Source organism: Mesoplodon densirostris, chromosome 17 (genome assembly GCF_025265405.1).
Source record: "Mesoplodon densirostris isolate mMesDen1 chromosome 17, mMesDen1 primary haplotype, whole genome shotgun sequence".
NCBI lineage: Eukaryota > Metazoa > Chordata > Mammalia > Artiodactyla > Ziphiidae > Mesoplodon > Mesoplodon densirostris.
Genome location: NC_082677.1, coordinates 71,110,746 through 71,130,455, shown reverse-complemented (window position 1 = coordinate 71,130,455; position 19,710 = coordinate 71,110,746).

Here is a 19,710-nt window from a genome sequence, read left to right as displayed (position 1 = left end):
CTGGGGAAACAATCCATTCAAACTCTCCTTTCCTCCATTCCTTCCACCTTTAAAACTCTCCCAATGAAGAATGAATCTTCTTTGCATGAAGTTATTCTAGTGTAAAATTATTCTCGCTGACGGAGAATTAAAGGAGGTGTTGAGATAAATCAGCAAGTGATCGCTCTGTGTGGTTATTCCAGAACACCCTCCCCATAAACTTGCCCACCAATGCCTAAGACTTTGCACAGAAACCACCAGATGTTGTAACAGAGATACAGGTGAGCACAGCTGTGCAGGTAGGGATTCAAGTAGAGACATTTCAAAATACTGTGCCTGAAACACTGAGGCTTAATCGAGGTGTTTGCTTTTGGAAGAAGTTCATGGAAGCACTCTTTCATAAAGCTATCTTCGTGTTGGGTGTGTATATAACTGCCCACTTATTAAGAGAGAAAGAAAACTTAGGGTCTTGTATGGTAAAGGAAACATTCACAGAAACATGTTACAAACTGAGGAATATCATGGTAGTCCTTAAGGCATAACTAAATGCTGTGCATGCTGTATCCACTGAGTCATAAAATCAAAGAAGAGAGGGAAAATAACTTTCTCTTCTCTCTTTTTTTTTCTGCTTTTGCTTCTGTTCTAACTATTTCAGTGCTTTAAAAAGCCCAACGTTGCCTGAGTTAACGGGATAAACAACATTGCTTAGTTAGTGCTAGCATGTATTTGTTGTGAAGATTCATATTGATTATTACATAATACATGCTACAAAACTGATTTACACTTCACTCATACTGTGTTCCAGTGGTGCCCAGGTAAATGCCAATAAATGTTTCCATTACTCTGAATTGCTTTATAGATTTAGATTTGTTAGATTTGCCAGCAAACAAATTGTTATATAAAAGGGCTATGCAAAGCTACCAGAAATCATAAGCATTTTATATCTGCAAATAAATCTAAAGTTTTTGCTTAATCAACATTATTAGATGTAATGTTGAGACTCATCTTAGTCAAACAGGCAATTGCAATCATGTAATACCCTATTTAGTATTAAAGTTAATTATTTTAAAGTAACAATGTATTGTTTTACAAGTACATAAAGCCAGTTAATGAGATACTTTTTTCTGTTTAACTTTGCTTTTTGATCCACTTTTCAAATTTTATCATTGTTAGTTAATACTAGAGGACAATCATTATATAAACACACAAATATGCATACATGGATACATATGAATGTATATATCTAAATGAGCTTTTCAAAAGCATATCTTACGTGTTTTTGTAAATATATTTCTTATAAAAAAATTAAGAAATTGTCTCAGAAGATCTGATTTGGATGGCCTTTTCCTGAAAACTGGTAAATCTTTAGGTATTTTTTTGCAAACACCTTAGGGTATGAAAATCTGGACTTATTAAGAGAAGTCTGGGCTTCCCTGGTGGCGCAGTGGTTGAGAGTCCACCTGCCGATCCAGGGGACACGGGTTCGTGCCCCGGTCTGGGAAGATCTCACCTGTCGCAGAGCGGCTGGGCCCGTGAGCCATGGCCGCTGAGCCTGCGCATCTGGAGCCTGTGCTCTGTAACAGGGGAGGCCACAGCAGTAAGAGGCCCACGTACCACAAAAAAGGAAAAAAAAAAAAAAAAAGAGAGAGAAGTCCTTTCACTTATTTAGCCCCAGAATCTTATTACTTTATTTCCGTCTAAAAGGATGTCTAAGTGCCAGAGTACCATGAGAATATTGGGTCTTCAAAGCATGCTGAAATATTTTCCTGCTCAAGCTGTAGTTTAGTATGTCAAAGTCACAGCACATATTCCTGTGGGATGAATGGCACAGTGGAGAGGAATTCCCAGAGCATCATTGCAATCATCTGGGTGTGACTCTCCTCTCTGTATTTCCCTGGTAGATGTAGAAACTAGGTACACAGGACGAGCTGGAGGTGTGGCTGTGAAGCTATGGCCCACTGCTTTCCTTCCCAGTTTCCTATCCTTGAACACGCTCCAGGATGGGAATACAATTCTTATTCTCAGAGGCAACATGCAGGACATCTGTCCATAGAGTCTTTGTCGATGTATTGTTGTTGGAGCATCTGCTGAGGAGTGAGGCCCAGCTGTGCCACTTTACAGAAGCTGAAGGTGAAGGAACTGCCTGGCATCAGCAGGGAAACTGTTCCCTATCTGGCAGCACAATGCTGTCCTCAGGATAGATTGCAATACCCATCTTAGAAGCCCAGCCTCCAACTCGAATAGGGTCTAAATGGAATATTCCAATTTGGATTTCTTTTCTTTTCCCTATACTTCTCAAAATGTCTCATCTTTCATTTGATATTTAAAAATATGTCAACCGAGAAAACATTTGGGTGCGGTGTTCAAAATAAAGCAAATATATATATATATATATATACATACACACCCACACATTTAAATACTATGTACATATACATGTATACATACATGTACATATATAATTAGTGGAAACAACACTTTAGAAAACAAGTTTTTTTTAACAACAAGGTTTCAGTGAGAAAACACTAGTTTTATTTACTCTATGAATGCTTTTTTTTTTTTTTTTTTTTTTTTTTTTTTTTGCGGTACGTGGGCCTCTCACTGTTGTGGCCTCTCCCGTTGCAGAGCACAGGCTGTGGATGTGCAGGCTCAGCGGCCATGGCTCACGGGCCCAGCCGCTCCACGGCGTGTGGGATCTTCCCGGACCAGGGCACGAACCCATGTCCCCTGCATCGGCAGGCAGATTCTCAAACACTGAACCACCAGGGAAGCCCAATGAATGTTTTTTTTTATACCCAAATTAAAATTGTTGAATGATAACTATCAGTAGGAGATACCAGGATGCTTCTGCATGGGGAAGAGATTCTCAAAGGGCAGCAGCATCTGCTGCTTCAATTCTTCAGTTTTACCCTTCTCTGAAATTGACAAAGAACATTCAGGAAGTCCTCTCTTTTCCTCTCAAAATATATAAAGCCTTCCTAAATGGATATCACTTCAATAAACTATAAGAATACTTTAGTTCAAAGTCATACCAAAAATATATACCATGAAAGCTTAAGATTCATAAAAACTATTAAGTAAAACGATCCTTACCCTATCTTCCAGCTTCATAAAAACTATTAAGTAAAACAATCCTTACCCTACCTTCCAGCTTTATATCCTTCCCAAGTCAAAGTTTCTTTCATTAATCTTATACCCTGGCTACTTCTGACTTCCTGTAAGTTCTCTCACATAGAAAGAATGGTATTTTACCTAGGATACCAGGCTCTAAATACTTAATTATGCTCGTGTTGTCAATGGAGGTTTCCCTAGACGTATTCTGGAAATTTCTCCATTACCTCATTCAGCACCACCTGGATAGCATATGCTGTGCAGGTTTAGTAAGAGAACTGGGGAGAGATACTAAATAGGAAGTACCACAGAAAAACTGCCTTGACTGAGTTACAAGTCTCACAAGAGGACACCACGATCCTGCACACATTCCAGGTATTTTCTATTAGGCAATAAATTAAAATTCATTCCTCAGACATTACAGATGTTATCTTCATTTATTATCTCACATAGAAAGAGACTGAATTCTTCACCCAATTAGATTTTTTCTTCTTCTTTTTAATCAACAAAACACTTCAGTGAGTAGAATATGAGGTTTAAGACATAGCAAAGGAACTTCAGAACTTATATTCCTGTTGTTAGCTAATATTTAAAAAGCTTGTCAAAGTCTGTCTAATAAATCAGTTAGATATTCAATCTTCATTAAGTATGTTTTATTCAGATCATTCTAAAAATGCTAATCTGAGAATATGGGGCATAAAGAAGGCACTAGTGAATGGCAGATTTTATCATCAATTTCACTATTTTACATATTATAAAAATTAAATTAAACACATATGTTGCGCCAGAAGTGCTAGGGTCTTTGTCTAATTTGTTCTACTCACCTGCCTAATGGAAAATATTATTCCCACTTTCTAGAATGAAAAATAAGGCTCTGGAAGTTTAAACAGCATGTCTTATAACACTCTGCTGGTACCCTGCATGCAAGACTATCTACCTGAAAAGTCTACATTCTCCCTTATGCACTGTTCAATTATAGTTTAATTTAGCCAGGTAGGAAAAACTATTGAATTGGAATGAGTGATCAGTAATTGTCAAAAAAAAAAAAACAAAACAAAACAAAACTGAGAATACATTGAGGAGAGTGAAGGCTGAGAAAAAAACTTTTAGATTCAAGGTATCAAGTTATGACTTCTATTTCAGAGAGTAGTGTAGAAAAATAACATTTAAAATGAAAGAAAAAAGAAGTAGCGGAGCTAAGATCTATTTCTTGCTTAATATTTTTCAGGCAACATATTAGTCACTTTAAGTATACTATCTCATTTAAACATCACAATAATGCCCCAAGCTTGGGATTTGTTGTCTAGTTAACAGATAAAAGAATTTCAAGGTACAGCAAGATGAGCTTAAGTTTAAGTTCACACAACTAGGAAGTAGTGATGCTTGATTTTGAATGAAGGATTTTGAAATCTCAGAGAACGTATATGTTTTCCACTACAGATGGACACACATAGCCATACTTAATTATAAAATAATTTTATGAATTTATTCGTGTATTTCCCATTAAACACTCCCAATTATGTAGTGGAACAAATATCTCTGCACCTAGTCAGGTTGAGTTTGGATGAGGGAAAAATTATATACACAAAATGTAATCTATAAAAAATAAAAATGGTGCTTTTAAGGCTATAAAATTTCAGAATACAATTTTAGCTATGTCCAAGTAAGCCGACTGACCAAACACTCTCCAAGTTATTGTATTTCTTCTAATTGATGTTAAAAATTACTAAACAGGAACTGAATGCCACCTATATTCCAAGAGGACTCATACAGATTATCTAGCTTAACTCCCTGAGTTAGGGTCCACAGATATAATATTATGGAGGAGGAAACTGTGACTTAGAGATCTCCTAAGTTGAAACTGCTACTAAGTAGCAGAAATTAAATTTTTTGAATGTAAATGTGATTCTTCTAATGATCTCTTCTTTCATCTCCTCCACAAATGTATTAACTGTATGTACCTCATGAAGCTACTGAATTGACTCTTTTCTCTGAACTACTTCAATGGACTTTTTGCATTGTAGCTTGTGGGTAGATTAAAAGAATTTGGACTTTGGTATTTTTGCTTCTGTATTTATGGGAAGTAAAACTGATTTAAAAATCTGTCATTTTCATTTACATAAACCCAAAGAGCAGGTAATATATTAAAACAATGTTTTAAATTAATGCCTAGATATTCTGTGACTCACAGTCTTTCTGACACTCATGGCCAGAACTTTCATAAAGAACTGACTCCTGCAACATGGTCAAAACATAGATAAGGTTTAAAAAACAAAATCACTAAGTATTCAGTGGATTTCATTATCCTAATTATCTATAGAAATATTGTCATGCTATGAAATTGCCTGTAAAATATACCTCCAAGATTAGAAGGTTTAATTTTTATTGTAAAATAGACCGTGTCTACACAGGTTGCTTACTACAAGCCTACTTATCTTTATCGTCTCTTTCTTGACAGTTAATTTTTATAAAAACTTTTGATGAAGAAATATCAGTGTTGCTGGTGTGTGCCAGGTAGAGTAGACAAGGTTGTGTACAATTTGAAAGAGTGGGCAATGAATTAAATTCAAGAGTTAATTTGCATATGGAATGATCTATACAAGGAGACAAATTCTGACTCTTTACTGCGGTAGAAGGAAAATTTTCCATGTTTCTTTAAGTTATGTCATGCGATAATACATGGGACTCTTTGATAATTATCTTATCGTAAGTATTTGCAACTTTTTATAATATTTACAATGAAAAGGTAATTTATCTCCTTGTCTTTGTACATCTTTTTAAAAGTGGCATATACTTGGAATAAGACATGCAACCACACACATGTATATAAGGTATACACATAGTTAATGATTAGGAAATTGACATTGAAAAAAGTTAATTAATTCTGAGTGGCAAGGTAGAACGTAAAACAAATGCTCCTATTCTGAATCCTTTTCCCAACATCTGTCAGCCAGAATTTTTAAAATTAAGATTGTGTCATCTAGGAATTTTCCTGTGGGTCATGCAAAATTATTCCATATCTGAGCTAGAAATGCTAGAAAAAATACTATATTGATCACAATAACCATTTAGAATACCTTCAAATATTAAAATATTTTCTTTAACATGCCTTAAGCAGAATAAAGGAATTAGTTCTACACATATTTAGGCCCTTCCATGTCAAAGTTCTCAAAGCTTGAATTTTTCACAAAGCCTTTCTAATGAGTTCATTGTTTTGTTTATTCTGCTCATAAGAAAGTCTGATATGACCTTTATATTTATATTGCTAATAGCTGTCAGGGGTTGGTTCTCAGGCTCTTTCTGTTACAGCATTTTGACCAAATTATTGAGATCAAAGTCCATTTAAGGGAAGACCATCAGTCCAAACGGGCTGAAAAAGGGAACAATCAGGACCATCGGGACAGAGTCTTTGGCAGGAAGTTCAGAATCTGAGGTGAGGAAGATAAAGCAAATAAGACGTAAGCTCAGAAACGTTTCAGAATTAAATTGCCAAATCAAGTACAGAAGCCTGGAAGGAAAGAGTTAGGAGGTATGGAAGAAGCAGGAATGCTCATACTCAGAGGCTTCTTGGAAGGGGCTAGGGAAGTAGTATTGCCTTCAGAGAAGAAAATACCTATGGCTTTATCACAGTGCAGTGTACCTGGATGTATTTTTCTCATAAATTCTCAAAGTGAGTGAGTAAAGGATCACCTAGAGAAATTGATGGCTATTTTTATTCAACTCTCATGTGTCTACGTACCAAACATAAGAAATACAAGAAGTTCACCATTGTATGGGGAGAAATAAAAATAATCTATTAAATTGAACATGCATACAGGCACAGTGGCAGTCCAAGGAGAAGACAGTCCATTCTATTTCTACACCAAGAGCCAGGAGAGGCTTCTGGAAGAGGTGACACTTGATTCAGTCTTGAAAAGTGGTAATAATTATGTTCCCAATGGGTAAAGGTGGAAAAGGTATGTCAAAGAAATTAGTGGTTGAGTTCACTGATGCACCCTAGGGAAGTACAAATAGATCTTTATGGCTGAAACCAATCATCAATGGATATTCATGATATTGCTGGGGAAACCTTATAGGGAACTGTACTTTGCATACTGGAGGCCTAATTAAATCCCACTCCACCCCCTAGTATCTGAGTAACCTTGGGCATGCTATATAACCTCTTTATATCTCTCTGCAAAGTGGGAATAGTAATAGAGCTGAAGCCACAGTGCTGCTATGAAGATTAATGGGTTAATGCCTATAAATCATGAAAACTCTTAGCATATATCAATAGTAAGCATGATATAAAGGCTCTTATCTAAATATGAAGGGTAAAATTCTCTTGGCAAACGTGTTACTAGAGATTTTTTCTATTCTCATCCAATGGATATATGTCCTGAAGAAATTTTTCTTCTTGAAACCTCTTATTCAATGGTCTTGAACATTTTATCATCTGTTCCGTTGTTAATTTTCCCTTCAGCAGAAACTTGCTTATTTTAAATTATAATTTATTTCTTTAGAATGTGACTTCTTGCTTCTAAATTTCTGCCATTTTGCTAGAATTATAGCAACAAGTACACCCTTGTCAAATGACGGCTTTCTAAAATTGCTAAGTAACCTAAGTGATATGCCAGAGTTGAGCTTACTGATTACTGCAGGGAAAGCACTGACTTAACAGAGTTTGATGAGATGTCTGGAACAGGAGGGCAAGGTGGGAATGCATGCAACTTTGAGGTTTAGTTTAAGGTGGGTCTTCTCAAGATACAACCGCTGAGGATCGGTGGAAACAGCAAAGCCAGAACTTTGGAGGCAGGGGATTCGAAAAACCTTAAGACACAAATTGTCTATTGATCTTTCCATTGAAGAATTTATAAGAAGCTTCTGCAGTGAACAGTCAGGCCATTTGCTGGGGTAAGAGTCTCCCGAAATGGTAAAGTGGTGCCGATATTACAAGTAAATTATGTGAGGGGTAGTTTCAGACCCCAGTAGCCAAGCTGTGTGTGAAAGTAGATTGTTTTGGTTCTTATCTGTCAATCAAAACATTTCCCTTGAGATTTTTGAAGGCAGTTTGATGCTATGGTTGAGAGAATGGATTCTGAAGTCAGAAAGTTGGTGTTTAAATTTAGGTTTCTCAGTTCACCTGTTGTCATTTTGCACAAAATGCTTTAATTCTTTGTGCAACTATTTCCTCATTTCCAAGTGGGAATAATTAGAGTGATACCTAATCATGGATTGTTATGACAAAGAGTGAATTAATATGTGTAAAGCTCTTAAGAGAATGCCTGGCACGTATTGAGTACTCAATAAATAATAGCTATTATTGATCTGAAATTAAAAGCTTGGGCACTGTTTTTTGGTTTATGTTATAAAGTTATCTATGCTAAAGCTACTGATCCAAAATTAAATAAATATACTATTTTTTAAATGATTTTGTTTAATGTATATTGAAAAGCATTACTGAGGTAACCAGCTGGAAGAAAAAGTGCTAGCACAAAGCAAAATTCTTGGCTCACTTTTTAACAATTTTTCTGGCAATTCCTTAAATTCTTTAAATGTACGAGTTTTCCAAATTTTTGTCTGCGGCTCCCCAATCTTTTCATTCTAAATCCTCTCCATTCCAGCTAAGATCTTCCATCTAATTCCCTTCACAAGACTGAACACTAGATACACTTAAATGTCTTAAGCTCCTACCCCATGTAACAGCTTCCACATTTTTATGTCCTTGCCCAAGACTGTTCTACCCATTACTAGGTTCCTTATCTCAATTTCTCCCTTATTCTCCTATTCGTCTGCACTTGAAATTATATTTAAGTCCTCCTAGCTCTCATTTGGCCTTTTCCCACCAGCGTCCCTTCACATAATCCAGGAAATTGTTAATTCATCCTGGTCCTTGCAGCCTTAGCCTGACTCTGTCCCTGGGCTGGCCTCTCTGAGTCAGATGCTTATCATCTCCTATACGAACTATTTCAGTTGCTTCACAATAGTTTCCCTGGATAAAATCTATTGCTTTTTATATTCGTCTTTTACATCCCTGACAGATTTTTCTAATAAAATACAGATGATATCAAGTCACGTATCTGCTCAAAGAACTCCAGTGACTCACCACGGCTGGGGGACTAAAGGTCACAGTTGTATTAAGTATATTCCAACACCTGGCCTAACCCCGTCTGTGGCCATATCATTTTGCTGCCCTTCACTTACTGCTTCAAACCATGCAATAACCGCCTTCAGGCAGGCCCTTGCTCAAGTTCCCCGACCTGAAATAATGCATTCGCCTGCCTTTTTATTCACATTTCAATGTTCTGCTTTTTTCTCCTACAGAACACTTCCTTTATTCCACTAGTTAACATAAAATAATTCCTCTTCTACTTTATCAAAACAGTAGGCAGATTCAGGTTTGAAGAGCCTGAGGCTCTTAGAATTTTTGAAGTCCTGGGTATGAAAAAGAATAGAAAATTATGAGTAAAAAAATAAATTGGTGTGAAAGTGAATACTTGACATGAGAAATCACAACATACTATACATGAGAAATCACAATGTACTATACATCTTTTTAAATTAAATTTTTGGGAGTATGGTTGCTTTACAATGTTGTACTAGTCTCTACTGCACAACAAAATGAATCAGCCATACACATACAGAGATCCCCTCCCTTTTGGACTTCCCTCCTATTCAGGTTCATACTATACATTTTTAAAAAGCTGACAAAAACACCACGAATCATGTAATATTATCTAATATTTTTTATTAATGAACTACCTGTCAGAGCTCTATAATACAAATGATAATATTTTAGATAATATATGTAATCCATTATTTATATATTATATTTATGTCATTTATATCTTATTATATATTATAAAACCAATGACAATATTATATCTTATAATATTTTCAGATGTCAAGAGAGTAGCAGTATAATTCAGTATTATTTTCATCATGATTGATCAAAATATGTTTCAGATTATTGATAGCTTAGAATTTCCCTTAGCCTGAAAACTTGTTATTGTTAATGTCATGAAAACTTGTAGGATAGTTACCAAATTTGGGGAAATTCTATCAACTTTTTTCATATATGAGCTACACAATTTTAGGGATTGTTCCATAGATCTCTATATGTTTCAAGAAGTTACTCCATCACTCTGCACCTGCTTTTGGGGGCACATGCCTGAGGAAACATTGACGTTGCCATACAATTCCTGCACCACACATTTGTGTCATGACCCTAGGTGAATGCCCGGTGACAGTGGAATCCTTTTCTATGCAAGAATGACTAGTAATAAGTTAGTTCTATGTGGAAGTAACTGCAAACAGCATAACTATATCCTGCTAAACTGACATTAAATGTATCTCTGAGCCAACTTCCTCCTAGCTAACTGGTACTGATGCCCTTGGCCACTCTAACATCACCTAAATGAAGACTGATGAGATTAAGGGAGAGATACAGTGAATTCAACCACTGCTGTTTCAATATCTTACTTTCATTGCTAGGATCCCTGCTCAAGTCAGTGTTCCTAAAAATAAGTTCAGCTTATCTTTATTAACTTCACTAATGTGCTGGGAACAGATTAATTTACCTTTAATAACACTCTTACTCCCTGCCGCTTCATATGGTACTTTGTTGTTTACATGTATTATGTACATGTGCTCTGTTGTATTTTGTAGTATACACGTCCAATTCTCTTTTGAACTGACAAACAGCAATGAGTTCTAATTGTCTTTGTGCCCATCATGGTAGTGGTATTCTGTGGGTATTCAACAATTATGTGTTGATTTAAATTGGATTAGCTTAAGAATAACTAGGAGTCATATTGAAAATTACATCTTTTCCTTCTTTACACATTGGAATTGAGGTCAGAAATATAGCAGTCCTAGCTAAAGTTAATTTTATGTACTTCTATATTTAAGAAATAGTTTTTGTAGAGATTAATTCATGCAAAAGTAAGATTATATCAAACTGATTATGACATTTTATGGATAAAAATAATTATCAAAGAAGTGTAAAAAAGCAATATGTCTATAAAAATGAGTGAATAATGATAATAAAGACCACTGTTCTTTCTAATAATATCAATCAAATAAAAGTATCTAAAACTAAAACTAAAATACTTCCTTCAGGGAAACTACACATTAATCATATTTACATTAAGTTGAGCTATATGAAAATGCCAATAGTTTGCCTTTTTTAACATACAAAAATGGCAGTTTTATACAATTCAACCCAGTATATTAATACATTTATTCTTAAGTTTTTAGTCATAAAATCAGAGAAAAAAGAAACACTTTTTTTTCCCCACATTCAGTCCTCAAATTGGTTTTGGAAACATTGTAGATTGTGGGACTTCCCTGGTGGCACAGTGGTTAACAATCCACCTGCTAATGCAGGGGACATGGGCTTGAGCCCTGGTCAGGGAAGATCCCACATGCTGTGGAGCAACTAAGCCTGTGCGCCACAACTACTGAGCCTGCGCTCTACAGCCCACGAGCCACAACTACTGAGCCCATGTGCCACAACTACTGAAGCCCACGCTCCTAGAGCCCGTGCTCCACAACAAGAGAAGCCACTGCAATGAGAAGCCTGTGCACCACAACGAAGAGTAGCCCCCGCTCGCCGCAACTAGAGGAAGCCCGCGTGCAGCAACGAAGGTCCAAAGTAGCCAAAAATAAATCTATTAAAAAAAAAAAGAAATATTATCGATTGTGTAAAGTACATATTCAACTACTGGTTATGTTTCCTTTAGCCATGTTTATTGCGACAAAATGATAGCTATAAACAAAAGCAAATCCAGGGTAGTTATTCATAAGCTGTAATTCTCTGTACTTTCACACAATGGGCAACTTTTGTCTGTGATCTTAGACAAATGCTAGAGTGCAGTATCTAGATTTGGGCTTTATGTAGAGACAAGGGAAACAGAACTTGCCAGAGTTAATATAGCAAGATAATGCATTTTTTCTCCAGAAATGCACACCCCAAAGAGAACATATGCTGTACAGAACTGTAGTAGCATAACCTCTATTTTTCCCCACCATGTGTTCTCAAAAGGCTTGTTTCTTTTTTTCCCATCAAAACTTAGTTTTATTTCATGTCAGATTTTGATTAATAATTTACATGAGCTTTGTAATTACTGGAATACAATATAATATAAAAATAGGATTTTAAAAAGAATTTATTTGCTTTCATTAAAGAAGTCATATACATGTATATATGTATACATATATGTATATATATAATATATATGTATATATATATTATATATATATATATATATTATATTTATATATATATATATATATATTAGCAAATTTGGAAGAACAAAGTGGGCTAGAAATCAACAGTAACTGTAGCTCAGAGATATCCAGTGTTAACATATTGATATGAAACCTGTCAATAATTTTTCTATGCATATATATGACTTTGGATTTTTAATTAAATGGCTTTATTGTGATATAATTTACATACCATGCAATTCACTCATTTAAAGCGTAAAATTCAATGTTCTTTGGTATATTCACAGTATTCTTGGCCTGTCCTGCCTCCGTGTGTGGCCTTCATCCTATAAGCCGAGCGTGGTTTGATTAAGGGAGCTCCCAAAGTCTCTGACACACCCACCAGGAAGTTAGTCTCTGCAACATGAACTTGGTAGGATTGAAAGTGTCAGCAGCCTGCCCCTTTTGTTAAGAAACTATCCTTTGATAGGGAGATGAGGACAGGGAACCTCATCTTTGCCACACCTGCCCACAGGGGAGCTCCCATCAACCTGAGCTGGGTTGGATAGGAGATATGGGGAGGGGGTAGGTTATATGCCACAAGTCCTCACTGTACTAATCTGAACTGTATATAGTTTTAGCAGATTTTCTTGAATTGTTTCATTATTTGCCATATGTTCTCAGCTAATTCCAGAGAGTTTACATTTTAAAAATAATTTTCACCAGTTATGTCGTTTTGCTGTGGACCATATTCATGGAACCCCTCAAGATGCTATTCTGGGAGTCGAACTCCATAGCATCCAGTGTTTTATGGATAACCTCTTTGGAGTCACTATGTCTTCTTCCCAAGGATAAGAGCATCATTTGATTGACCTCTGCAAGTACGAAAGCAAGATATTGTCTTTTTTGTTTACTTTCTCTTTGTCACTATGTCAGTTCTAAGAGTGAAACCTAGAGGCAAACACAAGGAAATTTATCCCTTTAATATCATGTGTAACATGTAATATTACACATGTAATATCATGTGTAACACATAAATTGTTACACATGATATTACACATGTAACACATAAATATTTAAATTAAATATATATTACACTTACAGCCATAATCACAATAATAAATATAGGGTGGCTATGATACTGTGAGAACCATGTCAAGAAACTTATATACATTATGTAATTTAATTATTACATTAGCCTTAATGAGTAATTTTTATTAATACTAGTAAATATAATATCCTATATCAGTATCCTATTTCACAGATTAGAAAACGCCTTTTCAATGAGCATACGTTACTGTCTGACTCCCATGGAGCTAGTAAATGATGGAGCTGCGATCTAAATTAAAATCTATTCCCAAGAACATATATATTCCAAGAGAATATTCTGCAGCACAACAGAAAGGCAACATATTAAATGTATACAATTATTTCTGAGGTGTAGTGGATGCAGTTGTACAAATGCCCTGACTCTCTTCAGGACCCTCCCAGTAGTATTGGCTGCTGGTGGACTCAACAGATGACACTCTCACCAGGAATTGCTCTCAGCCAAAGGAGGGCTCTGTGCCATCTGCCTTCCCTGAGCCGGTGTGCACTCAGTGGCTGGTCATTGCAGGGAGGTTGGGAAGGGCTGAAGTGGTGTGAGGCTTAACATCCTCGCCTCAGGTGGGACCACTCTGAAGGGTCTCGCAGATGCAGAACTACTCTTTGAAGCTACTGGGTCTTCTGTTCTAACCACGCTGGAGTTCACCTTCACCCTCTGCCCAATCCTACCCCCCTCAGCCTTCACGGGGATGGTCTTCTGAGCAGGTTTCCTTGTTAAACTCCTGAACGGGCACCTCAGCATCTCAGGGTGTGTTTCCTGGGAAACTCATCTATGCCTGGAAGGATGAGTAAAGCTAAGGAGGACCCTTTAACTTTATTCACTGGGCGGGCACAATAATCCTAATTTTCAGAACCTGTGAAAAAGTTATATTACATGACAAAGGGATATTAAGGATGTAGATTAAATGAAGGTTCCTAATCAGGTGACGAAAGAGAAGAAGACAATCCTGAATTAATTCAAGTGGGCTCAGTGTAATCCCAAGGGTCCTTGAGAGAGGAAGGCAGAAGAGGGAGAGCTGGAGAGCTGGTAGCCTGAGGACTTGAAGGAACAAAGCATAACACTGCTGGTTTTGAAAATAGAGAAAGGGGCTGAGAATGAAGAAATGTGGACACCGTGGAACGCTGAAACATAAGGAAACAGATTCTCCCTAGAACCTCCAAAAGGAACACGGCCCAGCCAACCCCTTGAGTTTAGCCAGTGAAACTAAGTTCGGACTTCTGTCTCTAGAAGTGGACAAGAATACATTTATTACAGCAGTGAACAAATACACTTCCTTCTCTTCTATAAAACATGTTGTGTTTCAACTCTGTGGCTGTTTATATATCTTCTTCCATGGGTCTGTACCTTTCTTACAAAAGAAAAAAAAAATGACGCCTCACTTGTATTTGACCCACAGTATTACAGCACAGCAAGATTATTTAGCATAGGCAGCAAAATCTAATCTGTTCCTATAAGTTAATGAGGAGACAGGTGAAATGATTCCTCTTTTTAATACCCTAAGAATAGCGAAATGTAACTTAGGAAGTAGTATAACCATCTTCTTCTTCCTGTTACACTGCCTTGAAATCATGTCTCCTTTTCCTATGTGTGGAAATTTGGACCTGCTAAGTTCCAAATTTGAAACAAACACTATCGCCAGGTACTGTTTTGATATCCATACTCAAAGAGATGATTCTCAAAAATTGCTCTTTTCTCAAGTAACTCTAGTCTTTACATGAGCCAATCTCCTTATTTTTTTTAAGATCCATTTTAGTTAACAGTATTAGAAATATTATAAAACTGCATTCTTGATTAAGCAAGAATTTTATTAAATAAATTTTTGTTTGAAGTTTCCATTTTATTCTTCAGTATCTTGTGTTTATCTTATGCTAATTCTTTTAGAATCTGAATAAGTTTCTCTCTCCCATCCCTGCTCTGTTCAGTAGCATGAAACAATTATAAAAGTAACTACATTAAGTCAGGTTTAAAGTAGAAAACTAAATAAAATTACAAATACATGTTTAAAAAAGCTTTACTTTGCCTTGAACAAATTAGCTTTATCATTGTTAAAAAGATATAAGTTGGGGCTTCCCTGGTGGCGCAGTGGTTGAGAGTCTGCCTGCCGATGCAGGGGACATGGGTTCGTGCCCCGGTCTGGGAAGATCCCACATGCCGCGGAGCGGCTGAGCCCGTGAGCCATGGCCGCTGAGCCTGCATGTCCGGAGCCTGTGCTCCGCAACGGGAGAGGCCACAACAGTGAGAGGCCCACATACCGTGCTAAAAAAAAAAAAAAAAAAAAGATATAAGTTGTAGTGTAAACGACCTGTTCTAAATTCAAGTGATTTTTGTCAGTTAGAAAACATGTTTCTTGCTGTTTTAAGGAACAGATGAAGCAGGAAACAATCTCAGCATCCTGCCATTGGCAGTTTCAGAAGCAGACACAAGAGAAAATATCTGAATAGCTAATACTTTGGGGATGATTCAAAAGTGCCATTAAAGGCTGCTTTGCATTAAAGTGTGAAAACAGTAGGCATGTTACCCTATGCAAAAAAAAAAAAGAAAAAAGTGGGAGGTGAGATTGGATTTATCTTCTGTTGTCAAAACTGACACCTTCTTTGTATACTGGGTTCCTTCCCTAAGGCATTCCACAATTGCTTTTGCCATGCCAAACCTTCTTCTATTTTGTTGTAATTAAAATATATACAGACTTAAAGAACTTAAACCTACTGTTAATTGTATGGTTTTGGGAAATGCTATATACTTCCTAAGCATCATTTAGCAGAAAAGAATTGACATGAAAAAAGAGTAAAGAAAAGGATCAGATTGTAACAACCTGTTGACTCGAAAGGGTTAGAGAAAGGTGTGAGTAGGTCTCACTGCACAAGTTATGTACCAGGTAAAATTGAGTGTCAATCCGCCTTAAGCTCATAGGAAAGAATCAAAATGAACTGTCACCCTAACCCAACACTCCAAAGGGGAGGGGAGGACAGTGGTTCCCCAAGTAAGGGAGATGTTTGTGGGCCACTGCACTGTTGCCCCACCATCTCCTTGAGGGCGATGACTGTGATGCAGTTCAGCCTTCTGGAATTCATAAGCTGCCTGCTCCACCTGTCTGCCTATCCATCTGTGCAAATGGGATTCAGAGTGATTTTAAATCTGTCTGAAAATGAAATTCAGTTGCAAGGTAAGAACTGTTAATAGAAGTGAGCAAATGGAATAGAAAGGTGTTGATATGGTAAATTGTAAGTCAACTTCACACAAATATCTCATTTTAATATGAAATTAACCTATAGCTGCAATAACTCTCATATAAGAGGTGATTCCCCATCACTAGTTTACCTGTGAATTTGGAAACTGCTAAGACCTTATGCAAAACCAGATGCACCTCAGGTCACACACAGTCAAGGTGACAGAATGATTAGTTAGTGTTAGGTTACATATCTCTGATGTATTTTTCAATGCAAGGAACATACTGTGGAGTACTGTTTTCCCTCTCATATAAAATCACATTGATTTCAAGCACAGAAATTAGCTACCTTTATTTTGTTGTAATTTCTTAACTTGTATCATAGTTTAGACGAGCTGCAGTTGAGTTTAATTTCAGCTATGTATCTCATGTCACCTCTGTTGAATTAGACTAGAGGATCTCTTCGAAAACTCTCTTGGGTAGCTGCTATATGATTTTAGCACAGAAACTGATAAGGTTAAAGACCCAGACTTTTTATTTGTGGGGAATAAAAAAGAGAGAAAAAAAGTTCACATATCTGACAGGCTGCCTAAGTAAAACGTATTAGTTTAAATAAATTAAATCATTTAGAAGGTAATTACTTATGAGGTCTTTGCTGAGAGTGACACCACAAACTCGATTGAAGCCAGCTAACTTCCACTTTGCTGGCCTAGTAAACATCTCCATGAAGCTAATTCATTTTGGCTTTCTCAAAGTACCCAATTTTTAGATCTTATAAATAAAATGAATATTAATATTTAAAAGAGCGCAGGACTTATGGTTGATTGTTTAGAGGAGCACCAAAATGAATATTTAATATGGAGTCCACTTAGGGTACTCTAAATATAATTACTGCCATTTGTCCAGATAAAGAAAAAAGAAGTGGGGGAGGAAACTACATACTGCTTCTTTTAATTAGGTGAAATTATGTGGTACAGTAAAGCATGACAGCCTGCATAATGAGAGGAGAGACCCATGTTTAGGGGAGAATTACTGGTGACAAAAATGTTGGCAGTATGCATGTTTTACTGAGGCAGTTGAAAGCCACTGTTTTATCTTCTCATTCATAATTTCCTGCAAAGCCTTTTAAAAATAAACTGATATCAACCAAGAGAAGAAAAACAGGGAAGTGTTATTTTTTTTTCATTTTCTCTGGTTAATATAGATGAAGATAATGTGTTTGCAGCATTTCTGATGAACTAAAAGTCACCAGTGATGCTCTATCTCTCTCATTCTCATTTCAAATCCTCTTTCTCTCTCTCTCTGCCTCTCTGTCTGATTCTCTCATATATATTATACTTGTATATGCATATATGCTATATATACATAGATAAGTATATATATGTATACTCGTTTTTCCTATTTTAGAAACAGGTCTTTATGAAACATTTGAAACAGAAAAAAATTAAACAAAAGAAGTATTGTAGGGCTTCCCTGGTGGCACAGTGGTTAAGAATCCACCTGCCAATGCAGGGGACACTGGTTTAAGCCCTGATCTGGGAAGATTCCACATGATGCAGAGCAACTATGCCTGTGTGTCACAACTACCAAGCCTGCACTCTAGTGCCCATGAGCCACAACTACTGAAGTCCACGTGCCACAACTACTGAAGCCCGTGTGCCTAGAGCCCATGCTCTGCAGCAAGAGAAGCCACTGCAATGAGAAACCCACACACTGTATCGAAAACCCAACTCAGCCAGAAATAAATAAAAATAAAATAAATAAATTAAATTAAAAAAGGAAATATTGTAAAATAACAATGATTATTTATCCATCCTTTCTTCTTGTTTCCCTATCTTAATTTAGAGTAATACACAAAGTGCTTGGTTAATAAGTAACACTCTATAATTTTGGTTAAAATTATATTTAATTTAAACCATATTTTATAAAGGAAACTTTATTTGATATTATTGAAACAGTGAGGTAATAAAGCATTTTCCCCCAGTTGCTAGCTCATAAATCATATTGCTTTACAAACCTAGTGTATATCTAAACACAATATCATAGGTTAAAACATGAATATTGATAAATCCTGGTATTTAAAAAAAATTCTGTTTGGAAAAAAACATCATAATCAGCATTTTAAAAAGTATTACACAAACTGAAGAAAAAAAATAGAAGAAATGTCAAACTCTTATTTATATGGTTAATATGTAAAAATTCTTTTTTAATTATCAAGAAAAAAACAAGTACGTTAATAGAAAATGAATCACAAAAGAAAAGACAAGGCCCAATAACTAACTGGTAAAAATAGTTATATTCAGTTACTCAAGAAATATAAATTATAGGTGGAGATCAAGATGGCAGAGTCAGTGTATGTGGAACACACCTCCCCAATGAGCACATCGAAAATACATCTACATGTGGGATGATTCTCACTGAAAACTCACTGGAGATTGGCAGAAAGACTCCTGTACTACCAAGTCTGTAAGAGAGACCCACATGGAATCAAGTGGGAAGGGAAGAGAAGTGATCAGGTCAATACCTGTGCCCCTGGGAAGAGTCTAGAAAAGGAGGGAGATTACACAGACAGAGATCCTCCCTGGGAAGTGAGCAGTTTGAGCCTATATTGGGCACCTCAGCCTTGGTGTCCAACACTGGGAAGACAAATCCCCCTGGCTGATTGCAGGGCAGCTGGGACTACAGGAGGACTATGAGAAGCTTGGATTCCACTGGTGGGGAGTGCACACATGATTGCATACTCAGAAATAGGATGGAGAGGCCAGATTGAAACTGCACTAGACACTTGACAGCTTCCCACAATTGCCCAGGTGCACGTCCCAGCCTGAGCCAAGCTCCCACTCTAGCCTTGCTTTGTGATGCAGCTACACTCTGGAGCAAGGGCTGCCATGGCTGAGAGGAGAGCTCAGCTGTGATGGACAAAGCAGCTCAGACCCAGAATGGCATCTGAGCTGGAGGTGGGGCAAAGCCATTACTGGCACTTACACAGGCAGAGCATCAGAAGCAGTGCAGTCTCCGACCACAGCAGGGATCTCTACAGCCTGGGCCCAGACCCACCCTGAGTGCCTGAACCAGCCCTTCTTGCTCCAGCACTGCTCCCCTCTGGTTTGAGGGTGCCAGTGCTTGAAGCGGGGAGAGCACACACTTAAAAGGAATGAAA